Source organism: Solanum tuberosum, unplaced genomic scaffold, assembly GCF_000226075.1.
Source record: "Solanum tuberosum cultivar DM 1-3 516 R44 unplaced genomic scaffold, SolTub_3.0 scf00715, whole genome shotgun sequence".
In the NCBI taxonomy this organism is placed as follows: domain Eukaryota; kingdom Viridiplantae; phylum Streptophyta; class Magnoliopsida; order Solanales; family Solanaceae; genus Solanum; species Solanum tuberosum.
This window is the reverse complement of record NW_006239638.1, coordinates 61,593-80,846: the sequence shown is the minus strand read 5'-3', so window position 1 is coordinate 80,846 and position 19,254 is coordinate 61,593. Positions and strand designations below refer to the sequence as shown.

Here is a 19,254-nt window from a genome sequence, read left to right as displayed (position 1 = left end):
CTTTTCTGTTCTTTGTTTTTTAACACGCAACTAATTTGATTTGTCTTTGGTTAAACCAAATCTCAGCACTGTCATGTATTGTCAAATCAATGAAATCATTAATTTTGCAATATAGTGGTTGGGTAAGAATGAGTTCTTTAACTATAGATTAGTACTCTAGATCTAATGAATGAGTTTTGTTTGTTTTTGTTACTTTTGATATAATGTCAAATGCAATATTGAATCGAATTTGTAATGATGAAAATGATCCCATGTTAGGTGTGAAAATCTGTTGCAAACATGGAGACTTACTTTCAATGCAAACTTCATGGTCGAAGGACAATCCATGTCAAAGATTTTGGTCTTGTCCATGCTATCGTGTATGTACATTTCTACATCTTAGTCTGGAGACTTCTCTTTATTTTGTTTTTTTTTAATTTAAATTTCTTTGTGGTGTGTATTTTAGGAGAATGCATGCAACTTCTTTAGATGATGGGATCGTGAAGATGTTGATATACGATCCAAGTTTGTTATTTTGAGATTGGCGAACAAAATTAAGGAGTTGGAAATTGATGATGAAAGTCATATTAAAAGAAGTAACAAATGTGTGATGGAGAAGAAGAAGACCAAATGTTGTAACAACTGGAAGCTAATCTTCGTGTTTTTTGTTGTGGTTTTTAATCTATTTTTAAGCATTACCAAGAAGAATACTGTGGAGGATGAAAAATTCTTATGTAGTTGTGTACAACCATTAAAATTATGATAGTTGTGGAAATAAATAAACGTAGTTTTGCACTCATGTTCCAACATTTTTACTTGTTCTTAACATAACATATGAGTCAAATGTCGCAACATATGAGTCAAATGTTGCTACATATCACCTATCTTTAGTAACATGTGACTCAAATGTTGCTACAGATGACCCATGTTTTCTACATATGAGACATATGTTACTACAAATGACTTATATATTGCTACAGATGACTTATATGTTGCTACAAATGAGTCAAATGTTGCTACATATCACCCTTATGTAGCAACGTTTGACCCTGTGACTCAAATTTTGCTACAGATGACCTATGTGTTGCTACAGATGACTTATATGTTGCTAAAGATGCCTCAAATGTTGTAACATATCACCCTTATGTAGCAACGTTTGACCATTTGAGGCATATGTTGCTATAGATGACCCATATGTTGCTACAAATGACTTATCTGTTACTACATATCACCCTTACGTAACAACATTTGATTAAGTACTTGCTCTCGATATAACATCACATACTATGTACTTGTTCTCAATACCAGATAACCTAACATAAGTGATAAAATAAAACATTGTCATTAATTACAAACACATTGTCAAGGCTCCAAGCTCCTAGATACTATCCCAGCAGCCCAAATCCATTGCATTCGACCAACTGTATTGTCACACAACAGGGTTTGGGGAGGTTGAATTGTTGTCATGGTAATCAAATGCTCAATAAATGCAAGCGAATATGACCCGCACGTGGCTTTGGTATCATTTGTTACCATGGGTTCCAATCAACCTTCAAATTCCCATGGTTCACTAAGGAACTTATCTGGCAAATGCTTCATTATTCCACTTTGCTTCAACAATTTTGGCAGCAACTCGAACACAGGTTGTATGAATGTCAAAAACTTGGCATGTTCCATACCCATCAGTTGGCAGTCATAAACATCCAAGCGACCCTCGTGCAAGAGGATCTCAAGAGTCACAAAATGAGTTTTGTTCAGGTTCATGACTGCAAAAATCCTTTTTGCACCAATCCAATCCATGCCTCCAGGATATGGTCTAAAGCCCCTGACATAGTTAATCATATCTTCATCCCATTCAAACTCATTAATTAACTGTGTAAAGCTTCTGCCACCAACTGTTGTTGCCTCCTTGCTCATTTTGTCATATCTTTGTTTGAAGTTGGAATAGAAGTTGAGATCTAGGATTCTATCTGTGGAATCATAATACTCAGGGTATCTCACATGCCTCTCCCGCATGAGGCTAAGAATTTCAATCAATATAACTGAAATAAAAATAATATTAAAGGTAAAGAAGAGTAATCAATTGAAAAGATAAAACAAATGAACATTATAAATTGAAGGTACTAGTAGAGAAAAATTACCCAGTCTTCCCACCAAATTTTCATGCTTGTCATGGTCCTGAAATCTACTCCACTGAAAACATGCATGCCGTATTGTGCACGGAGTTCCTTTCCTCTCATCAGTTCCACCAGTTTGTTCTTTTGAGCTATAGGCACATGCTTATAAAGATTCACTTGCTTGAGCTCCAACACTTTCTCTCCTACTCCATCGGCAATTCTCCAAATATCTTCTTCTTCAAATTTTGTATTGCCTTGATAAAATATATTTTTTTCTCCTCTTGGCCTGTGGAGTATATGGATGTCGAACATTCTTTGATGGAATGACCTTGACCCCCTTCTTGTTTTTAAATTCATTCACAGCCTGACTCAATGTTTGAAGATACATGATAAAATCTTCATCTTGTTTCTTGCACTTCTCACACAGAAAACCAGAGCATCTTCTACAAGAGGTAGCCTCTTAGTATTGTCCAACAACACCAGTACCATCACCAGCACCAATATCACCACCAACATCAATACTAGCACCAGCATCAATACCACCACACACATCAACCCCATCAAAACAACTAATTCATTATCAACTCTGTCTCTTTTGATGGTTGTTGCTCCAACCAATTCCATTTTAACTCTATCCACAACAGGATCAAATAAGGTTTCAACTAACCCTAGAGTAATTATATATGACATTTGCAATTCCTTTTCTATTGGGACAAGTCATGGGTGCACAACCTAAATTTATAAAAATAAGTCATCTATAGGAATACTTGGGTGAGATGTTGTAACAATTTGGGGTCATATGTTGCTACAGAAAGGGTCATAAGTTGCAACATATGGCCATCTATAGCAACATTTGTGTCACATGTTGCTACAGATGCCCTATATATAGCAACATATGCATTATCTGTAGCAATATTTGGGTCACATGTTGTTACAGATGGGTCAAATGTTGCTACAGATGATGCATCTATTGCGACATATGGGGCATCTGCAGTAACAAATGACCCATCTATAGCAACATATGCCTCATATGTAGCAACAATTGATACATATGACAATGTCAAATTTGTAATTAACAACTTCAACTTACTGCATCATGAGGAGGGTTAAAAAGATCTGGAGGATTTTTGACATTTTTTGCTCTTAACCATCTCAATATCCTTGGAAGATGAAATCTCTTCTTCTGCAGTTACTTGATGGGTCAAATGAGGAATGGCTTCAAATGCCCAAGCCTATAAAAAGGAAAACATGTCACAAATCAAATGTTGAATTATTCAATAAAATATAAAAAGATTAAGAACATTTTATGTTTACCATGAAAGCCCATGGAAAGCCAAATAATTTATTGGTCTTTGGAGATGAAGGTTTCAACAAGTATTTGACATTTAATTCAAAGTTGTCATGACCCCATGGATAGTTGTTGAAAGACTCAATATCCTCAAATAAATTCACCCATTTAAGGGATATGTTGGTGTTGACATCTTTGGCCTAAAGTACATTATGTACAAATCAAAGTAAGCACAATGATTATTTGTGCTTCTTTGATGTATCCTCGTCATTCAAAAAATATATTAAATCGGGATTTTTGAAGCTTGTGCCAACAAGGGACACCAAGTCCTGTTCCTCAGTTGACTGTCTTGTTTCTTCTTTTTCTCCTTTCTTTCATCTCCGTGGTTGTTTTTTGACTATGAATTCAGGGAATTGGCTCAGAATGAGGATAACATTTTAACCTTGAAACTATGGCAAACTCTCTTCTGCCAAAGAAGAGTGGCATGCCACAATAATTAATCAAAACCTTCTTTTCAGGATTCTAAAAAAATGAACCTTCTTTTTAGAAGTTCATAGACCATGGTCATTTGAAAACGTGCATTATTATTCTCTGGCAAATCAAGAAAATGACCAAAACAACTATTCCTAAAAAAATCTTCCAAACCCTTCTGCTTGAGCATGATCCTGAAGGAGTCGAAAGTTTTTCCCATGGCTGACCTCATAATGCTATCACTAGTAGCATTAGGCTGGAAATGCACAGGGAAAGTGTGTGCATTGACTGTTTTGATCCCATCATATTCAACTTCATTTTTTTCTTCTTATTCTTCCTCAACATCTTTATTTTTTGCTTTATCTTCCTCAACTTCTTCTTTTTTTTCTTCTTCTTCCTCAACCTAATTCTCTTTTTTATCTTCTTCTTCCTCAACCCTTTCTTTTTTCTCTTCTTCTTCCTCAACTTCTTTTTTTTTCTCTTCTTCTTCCTGAACTTCTTTTTTTTTTTCTCTTCTTCAACTTCATTATTTTCTTCTTCTCTTCTTTCTTCATCTACAAAACCTTCATGGAGAATTGGTAGATCTTCTTGAGAAACTCATGGTTCTACTTGAGAAGAAGCTCATGTCTCTACTTGAGAAAATAAAATTGCTTCAGATGCAAGTTCTTCTAAAAGAGAGGAACTGGAATTTTCATGATGCTTCTTCCTACTAGTCCTAGGCTTCTTCTGGATCTTTGTGTCAGTTGTTTCGGTTTGAAATATAGTTTTTCTTTTGACAGGCATTATATTTGTATCTACAACCACAAAAATCAAATATATATTAACAAAAATAACAACAACCAAACACAAACACAACAAACACAACAACACAACACACAACAACACACAAGCAACAAAACATCAAACAAATACCACAAATGAAGCAACCAACAAACCACAAAATCCTAAACCCTAACCAAAACCAGCTACAAATTGAAACTTTTTGAAAACAAATAATATTTCAAAAGGAATAACAACCAACCAAACCAAACCAAACCAACCATCCTATAAACAAATAAGTGATAAACCACTAAAAAGGTCCTGATTTAATACCAGTAAAAGTATTTCAAAACCCTAATTCAATTATACCTGAGAATATCGACGATAATGAAGAGGGCAACGATGACTTCTTGTATAAAATATCGCAACAAATTACACTTATGTGGTAGAAAATATCGCAACAAATTACTGGATCTGTGAAGAGGAAAAATGGAGAAACAATAAGAGCTGAGAGATGAAGGAAGAAGGAATAGGAAACAAGTTTTTGGAATATGAATCGTCCTTTTATGGAGGAGAGAGGGAAAAAGGACGGTACTGTGTTCTGCCTTTTGATTTTTTTTTGAATTTTGACAGTATAATGACAATTCAAAGTGAGATATGTTGCCACATATGACCTCCATGTTGGGGCCCATGTATATAATTACGTGATTTTTTTACCACAAATGTTACATATGTTGCCATATATGACCTTCCTGTTGGGGCACATGCAGATAATTCTGTATATGTTGCCACAGACACCATATTTCTTCCTTTCCATCATAATTGACATTTGTTCCAAAAAAATAAAAATAATAATAATAATCATTAAAATTAATATTATCAGCAAAAATGAACACTTCACCAATTGTTTTTTACAACTTATCACCAAAAAGGTAATTCACAATGGTATACATAACCATAAATCTAATCAATGGTGGTAACCACAATATTTTCATCTAACTTTGCTTTTTTAGGTCTAGACCTCTGTAGGACTTTATTTTTACTAACATAGCCACTCCGAGCCTTTAAAATCCCATAATTCCATAGGAGTGAAGCATATCTCATGCAAAGGGTTTCAGAAATAATTCCATAAGATGGTACTTGTAGTCCATCACTCAAAAACTCAGCATATGCAGCAGCAAAAAGTCCACAATCTCTGCATGGTATATCATCAATTAGAAAATCACTACAAAAGGAACCCCAATTACCAACAAAAAAAATCGTTGGTAAATTGATCAAATTGGTTGACAAATTGAGTTACCAACCAAATGCCAACTTATATTTTATCCATTGCTAAAAGGCTCGTCGGTAAATATTACCAAACGATTTTAATTTGTTGGTAAACTTACCAACCAAAAATCAGTTGGTAAACACCCAAAGATGTTGTTACAAAATTTTGAAACATGGCCTTGAAATTTCCGTTGGTAAATTCACCAACTACTTTTTGGTTAGTATATCGTTAATACCTTTACTAATGAATTGAAAAAGAGTTAGTAAATTTTTTTCTTCATTATTCGATTCCGTTGGTAATACGTTGGTAATTATAGTAACAAATGTTTGATAGTAAACTTTTCCAGATACATTGGTAATTGGTTGGCAATTTTAGTAACAGAAAATTTATGTTGGTAATTTACCAATAAATTTTAAGTACTTTTTTTTTTGGTTTTCCATCCGGTGTCTGAAACCCACATTGGAGCCTGACTAAATTCAGATTCACGTCGGGAAGTCCCACATTGGGGGGTAAAGCGCTCCCTAACAAAGGCGACTCTGTACCCAAGGGGAATCAAACCCGAGACCACTGCACTCCCTAACAAAGGAGGCTCCATACCCAAGGGGAATCGAACCCGAGACCATTGTGCTCCCTAACAAAGGTGACTCCGTACCCAAGGGGAATTGAACCCGAGACCTCTTGGTTAAGGATGAAAGAGTACTTACCACTCCACCACAACCCTTGTTAGTAATAAATTTTAAATACGTTAGTATAATTATTTGTTTTCCTAATAAATTTACTAATTGATAGTTAGTTTGTTGGTAATGTATCATTCAAGTTCAGTGTTAGGTTAGTAATTGATTGAAAATATGTTCAAAATATTATTAACTGAATAATTATCCAATAGTAAAATATTTATTAATTTATTGCATTTAAAAATCTAAGAGCACGAATATAAGTCCAAAAATATTAATATCAATTTTATAAATCATATTTGAATGAAACAATGCAAAATTTATGATAAAAAGTTAAATTAATCTCAATATGACACATATCATTACATCAAAAAATTTAATTTGAACACGTTTACCAAAAATATTGACCAAAAGTTAAAATGCCTAACAGCACAAACTGAAAATGGAAGCCTCAATACCTGAACCAATCATCCTATTAGATATAAAAATGACCTTCCAAAGCTAATTGCACTAACCATCAAAGCACGTTTACAAAAAATGCTAAGCAAAGTCAAATTTTGGCCAAAAGTTAAAAGTTAAAACGCCTAACGGTACAAACTGAATATGAAAACCTCAAAATCCAAACCAACCATCCTATAAGACGAAAAATTACCTTCCAGAGCTAACCGCGCTGACGAATTCAAATTTGAACATGTTTCCCAAAAAAATTGACCTAGTTCAAATTTTAGCCAAAAGTTAAAAGTTAAAACGCTTAACGACACAAACTGAAAATAAAAGTCTCAAAACCCGAACCAACCATCCTATGAGACCAAAACTGAACTTATATGGCTAATCGCGGTGACAAAATTTCAATTCGAGCACGATTACCAAAAATATTGATTGAAATGAAATTTTGGCCAAAACTTAAAAGTTAAAATGTCTAACTACACAAACTAAAAATGGAAGCCTCAAAACCCGAACACTCTATCTTATTACATCAAAATGACCTTCCGCATCTAACTGCATTGACAAAATTCTCATCTGAACACGTTTATCAAATATATTGACCGAAGTTAAATTTTGGCCAAAATTTATAAGTTAAAACACCTAACGGCACACACTAAAAATGAAAGCCTCAAAATTCGAACCAACCATCCTATCAGATAAAAATGACCTTTGGAGTTAATTACGCTGACGAAATTCTCATCTGAGCACGTTCACAAAAATATTGACCAAAACATAATATTTAATACCCTAACGGCACAAACAAAAAACGAAAGCCTCAAAACTTGAACCAACCTTCCTGTTAGATAAAGAATGACCTTTCGAAGCCAATGACACTGACAGAGTTCTAATCTGAGCACATTTACCAAAAATATTGATCAAAGTCAAGTTTTGGCTAAAATTTAAAAGTTAAAACGCCTAACGACACAAACTTGATATGAAAGCCTCAACACTAGACGCTGATTTACAAAAAAAAATTTAACTTCAATTGGTAAATTTACCAACTATTCAAATATAAGTTAGTAATTAATAATTTACCAATAAATTTATCACAATTGGTAATAGTTACTATTCAACTAAACATTCATATGTAATATTACCAACTAATAAGTAATATGTTGGTAAATTTTACCAATGGATTAATGATCGGTTGGTATATTACCAACTATTTTAATGATGTTAGTAATTTACTAACTACAATCTTTATTCGTCGGCAAAATTTTCAACTAATTGGATATTGGTTGGCAAGTTTACCAACAAATTACATTTCGTTACTAATATACCAACACATTTATATTTGGTTGGTAAATTTAGCAACACAATCTTGCCGTTGGTAAATGTTTGGTTAGTAATTCATTGGTAATATGTTAATAAATTATATAAACAATTTTTTTGTCATATTTACCAACCGATATACTTCGTTTGTAATATTACCAACAAAAGGTGTGCGTTAGTAATATTTCAGTTGGTAATCCATTGATAGAATGTTGCTAAATTTGGCGCCATTTTTTCTCGCCGTATTTACCAACTAAAATACTTAGTTAGTAAGATATTGGTTGGTAATCTGTTAGAATTTCGTTGTTAAGTTTTAAAATATAATTCAATTAGAAATATGTTGGTAATTTGTTAGTAGAATACTAACCAACTTAAGTTGTTAGTAAAATCTGTTGGCAATTTGGGGTTTTTTTTGTAGTGAATATAATAAACCTAATAACATCACATTTCGATAGTTGTAAGACAAAAAAATAATGTGATACTTACAGACTACTGCTTGCTTGTTGGGCAATACCAATAACATGTATGACTTCTAATGGGTGAGATTTGTTCTTTCCTTGGTAAGTTTCAAGAACTGGCCAGTTGGTTCGCTCTTTTTGCTCAAAAAACCCGCTGGATTCAAGGTACTTTGGCAACATTGTAGACAACTTTTGAATCTCGGAGCACAATTTTATGTTAGTCCTAGATGAGGACATTGAATCATACACCTTTATGCACCATTCCTTCAATGCAACAACTGCCAAGACCCAATGAAACTCCCCATTATAATTTACAGGGACATAAACATATCTGTGAGGTGCCAAGGCAGTCCAGCAGGTATACCGAACTCTTTGATAATGCCAACAATTTTATTCTCATATTCAGGAACAACACTGGCTTTGTCAATGTATGTTTTGAAAAAACAATTAGTAGTGGTATATCGATATTTAGAATGAATATGTTGCTTTGACTTCTTCCACAAATAGTATAAAATGACATCCACATGCTGCACAGATACATCAACAAGTGTATTTTCTGTATCAATTTATTTGTATGTATTCATGTCTTAATCAGAACATAAAAGTGGGCATGAATTTACCTCATCAGTCCAACACCTATTGGGCTGAGACATTACGTAGAACCAACCCTTCTTCTTTGGAGATGCAACTACAAAATCCAGTTGTTTGAACTCAAGATTCGAGTAATTAGCTAAGTAGTGATCATCCTTGTCTGTTCTGCAATTGTGTAATCATTATAAATAATTATTTAGTGGATAACAAGAAAAAATACTAATAATAGTTTAACGACTTTACTTTTTTGCATGATGCTTGTAAAGACCCTCGTTTATCCATTGTGTGAAGGATGAAATTAGTTCAGTTGGACCCTCGTCGTCAATGTTAAAACCTTCAAATGGATATTGTTGCTTCACATCACAGCTGACGACTTCAACTTTCTTGTCCTTCATTTTCACTTTCTTCTTCTCCTTCTCCTTCTCCTTCTCTTTCTCCTCCTTCTCCTCCTTTTGCTTCACCTACTCCTTGTCCTTCACCTTCTCCTTCTCCTCATCCTCCTCCTCCTTCTCCTTCTCCTCCTCCTCCTCCTCCTCCTCATCCTTCTCCTTGCTTTTTAGGGTTGAGTGTGATACTGGAGCAGTAGTCATTGATATTTTTTCCTCATACTAATTATAGAGAGTGATTGGGAAATAGATTCTTTCAACCTCCTACACTTCAAAAGCAGTGAAATCTTCTTGGATGTATGGACATCAATATTATAAGTGATTTCCTTAAAAATATCAGTGAGTTCTTTACACACGACTAATAAAATAATCATGTTGTTGCTCACACTCTTCGCATAGACAAAAAGAGCATTTGATGTTAGAAGAGGAAGCAACACCAATAAAAGATTGAGTTGTTGTCATGGATGAAACTTCTTGTATCATTTGATCTACAAGGTAAATAAAAAAAGGTTGAGAGTTTACAATTGATTATAAAATAATAATGGGTAGCAATTTATACTTATGTTGACACATATGGACATTCTGTTGCCACAGATGTACTTTCATGTGCCACAGATGAATCTTTTGTTACTACAGATGACCATTTTGTTGCCCTAACACATAGGTTATATGTTCCAACATATGACAACTATGTTGGAATATATACCAACATATCACTAAAATGTAGCAACATACGACACATCTTTCAACAAATGAAATATATGTTGGACAACTGAACAAGACTATATTTCTAAAATCATATGAACAAAATAGTCACAGAAAGAACAACAAAAGCAACAATAACAACCTTTCACTGAATGTTAACAATACATATACATTTCCTCAAAATTAGGGTTTTTTTGGGTTTGTTAATTTTCTTTCAAAAACTGTAAATAATAGGTACCATTACACCATATTCAATTTTCACATCTATAGAACGATTTACTGTTCATTAACCCAAGAAAAAAACTCAGTATTGTTCGAAAATTGTAAAATCTTTCAAAAATATGACTTAACCATTTTAAGTCGAACACAATCTTCAGTTCAGAAAGAGGAGAGAGTCACGGCCGGAGATGAGGAGGAAGATAAGATAATGAAGGAGATTTTTTTTTTGATAGTCGGATTTTCAGATTTCCTAAGGAAGAAGAAGAAGAGAAGAGAAAATGTTGGGAGAAGAAGAAAAGAAAAACTTATTTTCTTTTACTTTTTTTTTTAAAAATGGTTTGGATAGAATTATAAAAGTTGAAAAATGAAGTGTTTTTTTTGTATTTTATTAAAGATTAGAAAGTTTTGAAAATATTAATTTGGTCCCAGATTTACTTAATTACATTTTAAAGTGGATTTCACCCTTTCTTGGTAAAAGTGTCACAAAAAACAAAACCCAAACTTAATTGACACCTTTCATTTAATTTTTTTGGGCTTGATGGGTTGAGATCCATGGAGCTCACGGCTATCTAATCGACCAATTTCTGAAAGACCAAGTCAATGATCGAACTGACCAATATGGAGGGTCTTTAGAGAACTGTTGTTGATTTGCACTTGAAGTAATTGAAGCGGTTGTAAATGAGATAGGAGTTGACAGAGTTTGAATAAGGCTATCCCCATTTGCTGACTACAAGGATTCAGGAGACTCAAATCCAAGTGCTTTGGGACTTTACATGGCTGAATCCTTGAATAAGTATGGCATTGCATATTGCCACATGGTTGAGCCAAGAATGAAAACACCCTTGCAAAAAGTTGAATGTCTTGACAGCCTTGTCCCTATGAGGAAGGCATTTAGAGGTACTTTTATTGTAGCTGGTGGTTACGATAGAGAGGATGGAAATAAAGTTGTGGATGAAGGCCGAGCTGGTCTCGTTGCATATGGATGTATGTTCATTGCTAATCCAGATTTACCAAGGAGATTTGAGCTCGATGCACCTCTCAACAAGTATAGCAGGGAAGCATTTTATACTTCTGATCCTGATGTTGGCTATACTGACTATCCATCTATAAAATATGGTATGGTGATGCTGAGGAAGCATTATATTGGATACCTTCTTTTGATGTACAAATATATGGGTTTGTCTGCTACTTCATATGTCTTCACAAATAAAGTGATCTATATTACTATTAATAAAGATCACCTGGGTCTTCCTCAACAAGGAAAGGAATCTTAGATATAATAATTTTGAAATATTTGAAGTTGCATCTCTTTTTGTATCTTGAAGTGTCAAGAGGATGTTAAGAAAATATTGTTGAAGAGGAAAATAGTTTAATAAATTATTTGAATCTCAACCTATATATGTACTTCCTCCTTCAGTTTTTTACTCGTCCGACATTTCACTTTCTTTTAAAAAATAAAATAAATGAAGTATATATTTTATTATAATATCTATGACTATTAGTATTTCAAAAAAAGGTTTTGCGAAATGATTTGAGAAATTAGTCGTTAATGTTGAGAGAAAATAGGAAAAAAAGATTGTCTTTCTCTTGACATGCTAAAATTAACTAGTTCAAAGCTAAGCAACAATAAAAACAAGGCATAACATATAAATGTGTTCTTCAATTTTGTCTCATCTTGCATCTATGTCCTTCAATTTTTGGTGAGCACAAGTCAACACTTAAATTTGTATGGAGTTGAACAAGTAGACACACACATCCTACTCAGCATCCTACGTGTATTATTTCATGTAGGACGTGTGTGTTTATTTATTCAACTTAATATTATATCATATACAGTGGCGTAGCCAGAAATTTCACGAAGGGTGTCCAAGAATCACATAGGTAAATAAAAATAATTTAACGAATGGGTGCACCAAAATTTTGTAAATCAAACTACGTAACAAATTAATGATTAATTTTCTTAATTAAAAATATACCAAATTTTAAAAAAAAATCAAACTACATAATATTTAGCTTTTATTCATGTTTATTTAATAGGAAGTGAATAGACAAAAAAAAGAAGAGAAAATTTAGTTTAGAATGAGATTCCTTTTATGCTTCAAGATTTCACAAACTTCTGATAATGACTAACAACGAGACATAAAAAATAAAAAGTAAAATTAAACGAATTTTATTAAAAAAATAATTATATGGAGCATTTAGCACGAGTTTTATTAAAAGAAATTTTATATAAAGCTTTTATCACTTTAGTGACTTTATAGAAAAAAAAAGGATTTACTTACTAACTTTAAATTAAATAATTACTTTTGAACTTTATTTAATCTAGTATACGTACCCGCCCTTTGCGCGAATATTTTAAAATGAATAATTTTGTTTAAATTAAAAATAACTAATACAAATTATCCGATGAAGTATATTATGTGTAATTATAGTTATCTTGAAATACAAATATTTTAAAATTTTAAATTTCAAATAAAAAATTATATCATATATTTTAAAATCGCAATTTTAAACTTAAACTAATATTGTGAATAGTCTTAAATTTGCTAAATAACTTATAATTGTGATATTGTTCTGGGTAGAATTTAAGGATTTCTAAATATAGATAAATATTGTTTATCCTAAATTCAAAATTTTAAGTTTTATTTCTCGTAAAATTACTTTTCAAAATTTTGATTTTCCTTTTAACAATTTGTTTCGAAATGAAAAGTTAGTGGGAGGTTTTAAACCGTTTTTATTTTTAAATTGTGATGGTCAATAATAATTTATTTCGATTAAGAATTAAATTTAAAATAAAAACTATTTAGTTGGATAATCACTTTTTTTGTACGTTCAATTTAAATACTCCTATTTTATTTTATTTTAAATGAAATCTTTTACAATTTTTTAAGAAATTTATATATATATATATAAATGATAATAATAATGAATTAACAAATAATCTTCCTATTTTATATGTATATGTAAAGTGGTAAATATACAACGTTTAATAATTATTTGAAATTAGTACAGAACATAAAAACTTACAACTTACAATAAGATTTTAATGCTTTTTTTAATTTAAGTTATCAAATAAAAATAAATGTGAAAAGTGTAAATTCTCATAAAATAATGACTTTGAATTTCCTAGCTAACTCAACAAAAGATGAAACCATGTTGTTAATTTCAAATAAGGACACCTTCTAACCATATCAAACACAATTTTATACAACTTAAGACGTAGATTTAAATTTATAGTGTTAGAGACTTTAAAATTTCATAAAATTTCAAAAATCAAGTTTAAATTAGAGTCATTCAATTTCTATCTGCACAATGATAATTACAGAAGTATACATAGTTCTCCATTGAGTGCATATATGAGAGTGTTTCTCGCCGATCTGATAGAATTTTCAATAGATCTACCAAATAGAAGTAGATACCATAGAAAGATACCCATATTTATTCTTTCATGATCATTATCTAGACCTATTCAAACTTGACATCGATAACATACAAATTACTAATTGCTACCTAAATCATCTGCATACTACCACCATTATATATGTATTACTCATCACTTCAAACACCGAAGATTAATTGTCATAAACCAATGTAATATAAAAAAATAACAGGAAAAGCAAAAAATGTTATCATGCTCAAGTGGTTGAATAAATAAAAGAGAATAGGAAATTCTGAAATTAGTAGATTCTTAAAATGATGTAAGTGATAGAGCTAAGACTAGTTCTTTCTATTTAATTACTATGTTATGCGGTTGGTTTTTTTCTAGGGATAAGATAAGATTAGTTTCTTATCTATTTAAATTTAAATTTTTAATTAGTTATCGAAATTTTAAAAACTTTTGTTTGGATATTAATTTAGATAACTACCATTTTTTAAAAATAAATTCAAAAAGGAGACCTCAGAAGTAGTTAAATTGTTTTTTATTTATTATTTAAAACAATATCTTTTTTTAGTGTTTACAGTTTTTATTTTTATTTTCAGATGTTAAATTCATAAATTCTGCATATTAATTTATATGCAGATTATTTCGTTTTAAAAAAAAATTGCGAACGTGGGAGATTCTTTTTTCTTTCTTTTTAAACAGTTTTTTTTTTTTTAAAAAAAATCTTCCTATATTATATAATACAAATATTAAAGAAAACATGATAGTAATTCTTTCTTTTAGAAATCTTTTTATTTTTAATTTTAATTTTTAGATGTAATTGTTTGCAACAAATTTTAAACATATGAAAAATAAATAAATCACACAAATAAAATCTGAAGAAACATAACTTTATTGATAAATATGCGCCTACAATTTTGTTCCTCCCTTGATTCTACTCTCCCTTGATTTATCCATGATTCGAGGGCCGTTAGTAGCGTAGCGGGTACAATTTTGTTCCTCCCTTGATTCTACTCTCCTAAGAATTATCCATGATTCGAGGGCCGTTAATGACGTATTCCTCGAACGATGATGTAGATTTGACCTCTATATGAATATTTCATGACTTTTGTGGAATATTTGAGATCTTCTTGATTTTTAAAAATACCCAAGAGTTTATGAGATATTTTGAGATGCCTTTTAAGAGAATTTAGTACCCTTTATATAGGCATAAACTAGGGTTTAGGGTTGAGTAGCCTCCAAGAATCCTAATTTGAGTTGACCACAATTTGCAAAGTCCCAACTCTAATTGAACACATCTTGTAGTGTCCCACAAATTTCCAATGTCTACAAATGCGCCCTGCTTCAAGGCATGTCGGAGCGTAGACTTGATGAAACTCAAAGACGAGGCTTAAAGTACTCATTCTTCCACCTTTGCAGCTTCATATTTTCAGATTTGATTTAAGAGAGAAGAGATGAAGGTAGATTTGGTCCCACTGGGCGTGCCAATTTGTTTGCAATAAATTTTAAACATATGGAAAATAAATAAATCACACAAATAAAATCTGAAGAAACAAAACTTTATTGATAAATATGCGGGTACAATTATGTTCTCCCTTGATCTACTTTCCTAAGATTCCTAAGATTTATCCATGATTCGAGGGCCGTCAGTGACGTATTTCTCGAACTAGGATGATTTAGATTTGACCTCTATATGAATATTCCATGACTTTTGTGGAATATTCGAGATCTTCTTGATCTTTAAAAATATCCAAAAGTTTATGAGATATTTTGAGATGCCCTTTGAGAAGAGAATTTAGTACCCTTTATATAGGCATAAACTAGAGTTTAGGGTTGAGTAACCTCCAAGAATCCTAATTTGAGTTGAACACAATTTGTAGAGTCCCAACTCGAATTGCACACATCTTGTAGAGTTCCACAAAATTTCAATGTCTACCGTAATAATTGAGTACTTTAATTAGTATAAAATCAATTTTTAAAATTGTAAGTAGTTTAGAAAATTATAATTAGCTTTAAATTATTTGTGAGCTTATAATTTATTTTTATATCTGTTTAATTTTGATTTTTTAATTACAATAATTTAAATTATAGAGTTTTTAAAAGGAAGAAGAAAATTCTTAATAAGTTAACTATATTTTAGGAATCCACTATTGCCTCTTTCCGTAACTCAATTCCATTCTTTTTTTTTTCTTTTTATTAATTTCAATCTTCCCTCTATTTTTTTTTAAATGTAAAACCTTTTTTATTTTTCTTTAGTTTCAATATTTTCTCTTTTTCTAATGTAAGAATTATTTCTATTGTTTTTTTTTTTTTGCGCAGACATGTAGCTCTTGCAATTCTCCTATACATAAGGTAGAAGATTATTATTATTATTGATAGAAGATTATTATTATTATTATTATTATTATTACTATTATTATTACTATTATTATTATTATTATTTATTATATTATTATTATTATTTATCATTATTATTTATTATATTATTATTATTATTATTTATTATTTCTTATTATTAATAATATTAATATTATAACTTCCCAAAAAGAAGTCCTATTTTTTAGAACTGTTTAGCTTTAAACTCATTAAAAAATATTTATTTATTATTTAATACCATTATATGTAATTAATTTAGAGTCCTAAACGTCTTATTATAAAAAAAAGCAACTTTCACATATAGCAAACATAAAAATTATATTTATATGTTATTGCTATAATTTGCATAATTGCGCTCCATAGAAAATTTTATGTTTGCTATGGAACTTTTGATTTGTATAATTCGCTTGATACATCCAATTTTATATGTATTTGTATTTGTTTATACACTTTTCTCTCGCTTTATACAAACACAAACACATTATATACGTTTGTATACCGAATGAGTAATTGTATATAAAAAATGACTAATTGTATACCGAACCAGATGGCAAAAAATGGGATGTTTGCTGCAAATTGCAAATAAAATAAACTATGGCTATATAATTTAATTTGAATTAATTGTTCGCTATTTCATACGATTTTTCCTTATAAAAAAGGGTCCTAAACGTCTTTTGTAATTGTTTGATTTTTTATTTTTTTAAAATTAATTTGTGTTCTTATCTTTCAGTTTATGGCTTTCTTATCTTTTCTTTTGTAATTACGTGGGTTGGTTATTTATTTTGTAAAAGTCACATTTAATTAGTGGCCATTTTACTTTTTATTATTAGCAATAAGAGTTAAATTATTTAATTTTTATTTATAGAAAATGATTGATTCACAACCGTTTTGATTTTCTTTTCAATTTATTATTTTTTAAAAATTTATTATTTGAATGATTTTTCCAGATCAATTAGTGGCCATTTTTTCTTTTTATTTATTATTAATAAGAGTTAAAACTCGACGAGCCGATGGACTACATGGCAAATCGCCGACCAGGTCGGCGATCATGACTTTGTCCACCGTTTGGACCCCCACATTAACTGGAGGTCCTACAAAACTCGGCGAGGTAACTGCCCACTCGGCGTGTCACCGAGTGGGTCGGCGAGCAAAACTAATGTCGCTGAACGGGCGAGAACTGGACGGTTTTAAAGGCCAAAGGTTTAAACTTTCAAACTCTTTCACATTCCCTCACTTTTTAACTTTCCGAAATCACATCCGCACTATATTTTCCTATATGTTTGCATTATTACTGCTGGGTAGTTGTCGATTGTGTGTTCGGAGTTGGATATCTTTGCCGCTTAGCATTTCAACTTATTTAATCGGCATTAAATGTTGGTTTTCCAAACCCTGAACTCGTATTTAGCGATTTTACTCATTTGCAATTTTGTTGATCTGAGTGAAGTGTGCTGGGCCTCTTTTTTTTACCAGGCACTAATGCCCCGACAAATGGAGCGACTGCGTAGACATGACTTCTCTTTACCTCCCTCTTTGTCATTTCTATTGATGTTTTAGTACTTTATTGCATTTGAGGAAAAAATTCTTTTTATTTGTGGTGGGGTGAGGTATTTCCATACCTACCTCTTGTGTTGATGATATTTTTTGTATATATTGTGTTTGGTGCTATCTATTGTGTTTTGGCACTGTGTTGTGGATATTTGAGCTTGTGGCTCCTTGTGTTAATTGCAAAAGTTTTTTTGGATCCTTCCAAAAAATTTTGCCACCTCTTGATTGCATATTTAATTGTGATTTTTCTTGTGCAAATTTAAGTGTCGGTTGTGATCAATACCGATGACTTGAATAGTGCTCTCAATCGAACAAAAATGAATGTACAGCTACGATGAGGCCAAATGAAGTTACATAGATAGTATGTGAACTTTTTGCATCTCAGTGTGACTAGTCGATTATTGAATGAGTCTCTTGTGATGAACATTGCACACTAGCGAAAGTGTGGAGTCTTGTTTGATATTGGTGCCAATGCCTTGTGTGATGAGCTTACCGTGAACCTTGTGTGATGACACCTAGAATTTGCCCCGTTGGTCTGGTTAACTAAGTAAAGCAAGCTCTTGAAATGATCTTAGGCAACAATTTTAAAGAGTGAAACAATTTGACATTATACCTCTTTTGTGGCCTACCTTGTGAGTGTGTGTGAACTTTGCTTGAACACCCTTTGAGCCTTAGCCTTTTCTTGGAAGAAATTTGATGAAAATGAGACCTCTCTTTATGCCTTCACCCATAATTCTCATGAAGTGTGGTTTGTTTGAATAGCCAACTTAGGCCAAAAGCCTAAGTTGGGGGTGTGGTGAAAAGAGAAGGTAAATTAAGAAGTGCAAAGAAGTCCCTCTTGACACATGGTTTTGAGAAATATGGAACCCCTCCATAAAAAAAAAAGAAGTAAAAGAGAAAAAGAAAAGAAGAATGAAAAAGGAAAATAATGAAAAAGTTGTGGAATAAATTTGTGAAAGTGCAAGAGAAATGGGGTGTCAGGTATTCCATGAAAAGTGAATAATGGGGTGAATTTTGAGCATGAATGAGACTGATGAAGAAAAGGAAAGAAAGTGTTACTCATACCACATTTCATGAGGATAACAGCCACTGATCCTAAATGACCATACCTTTACACTCAGCCCCGTTACAAGCCTTGAAAAGACCTTTTTGATCTTGAGTGAGCTGAAACAAGTCTTTATTGGAAAATAAGGGCAAACCTATGGGTGAAGTCATGCATGTGTTCATCTTTGTGAGTGTGAGAGTTGCATGTGATTCCGAAACTATAAAATGTTGA

At 31.7% G+C, this 19,254-nt stretch overlaps 1 pseudogene; it reads left to right on the top strand.

Moving 5' to 3' along the window:
- Positions 1 to 11,214: 11,214 nt before the first annotated feature.
- Positions 11,215 to 11,949, top strand: LOC102601377 (12-oxophytodienoate reductase 1-like; annotated as a pseudogene).
- Positions 11,950 to 19,254: the final 7,305 nt, after the last annotated feature.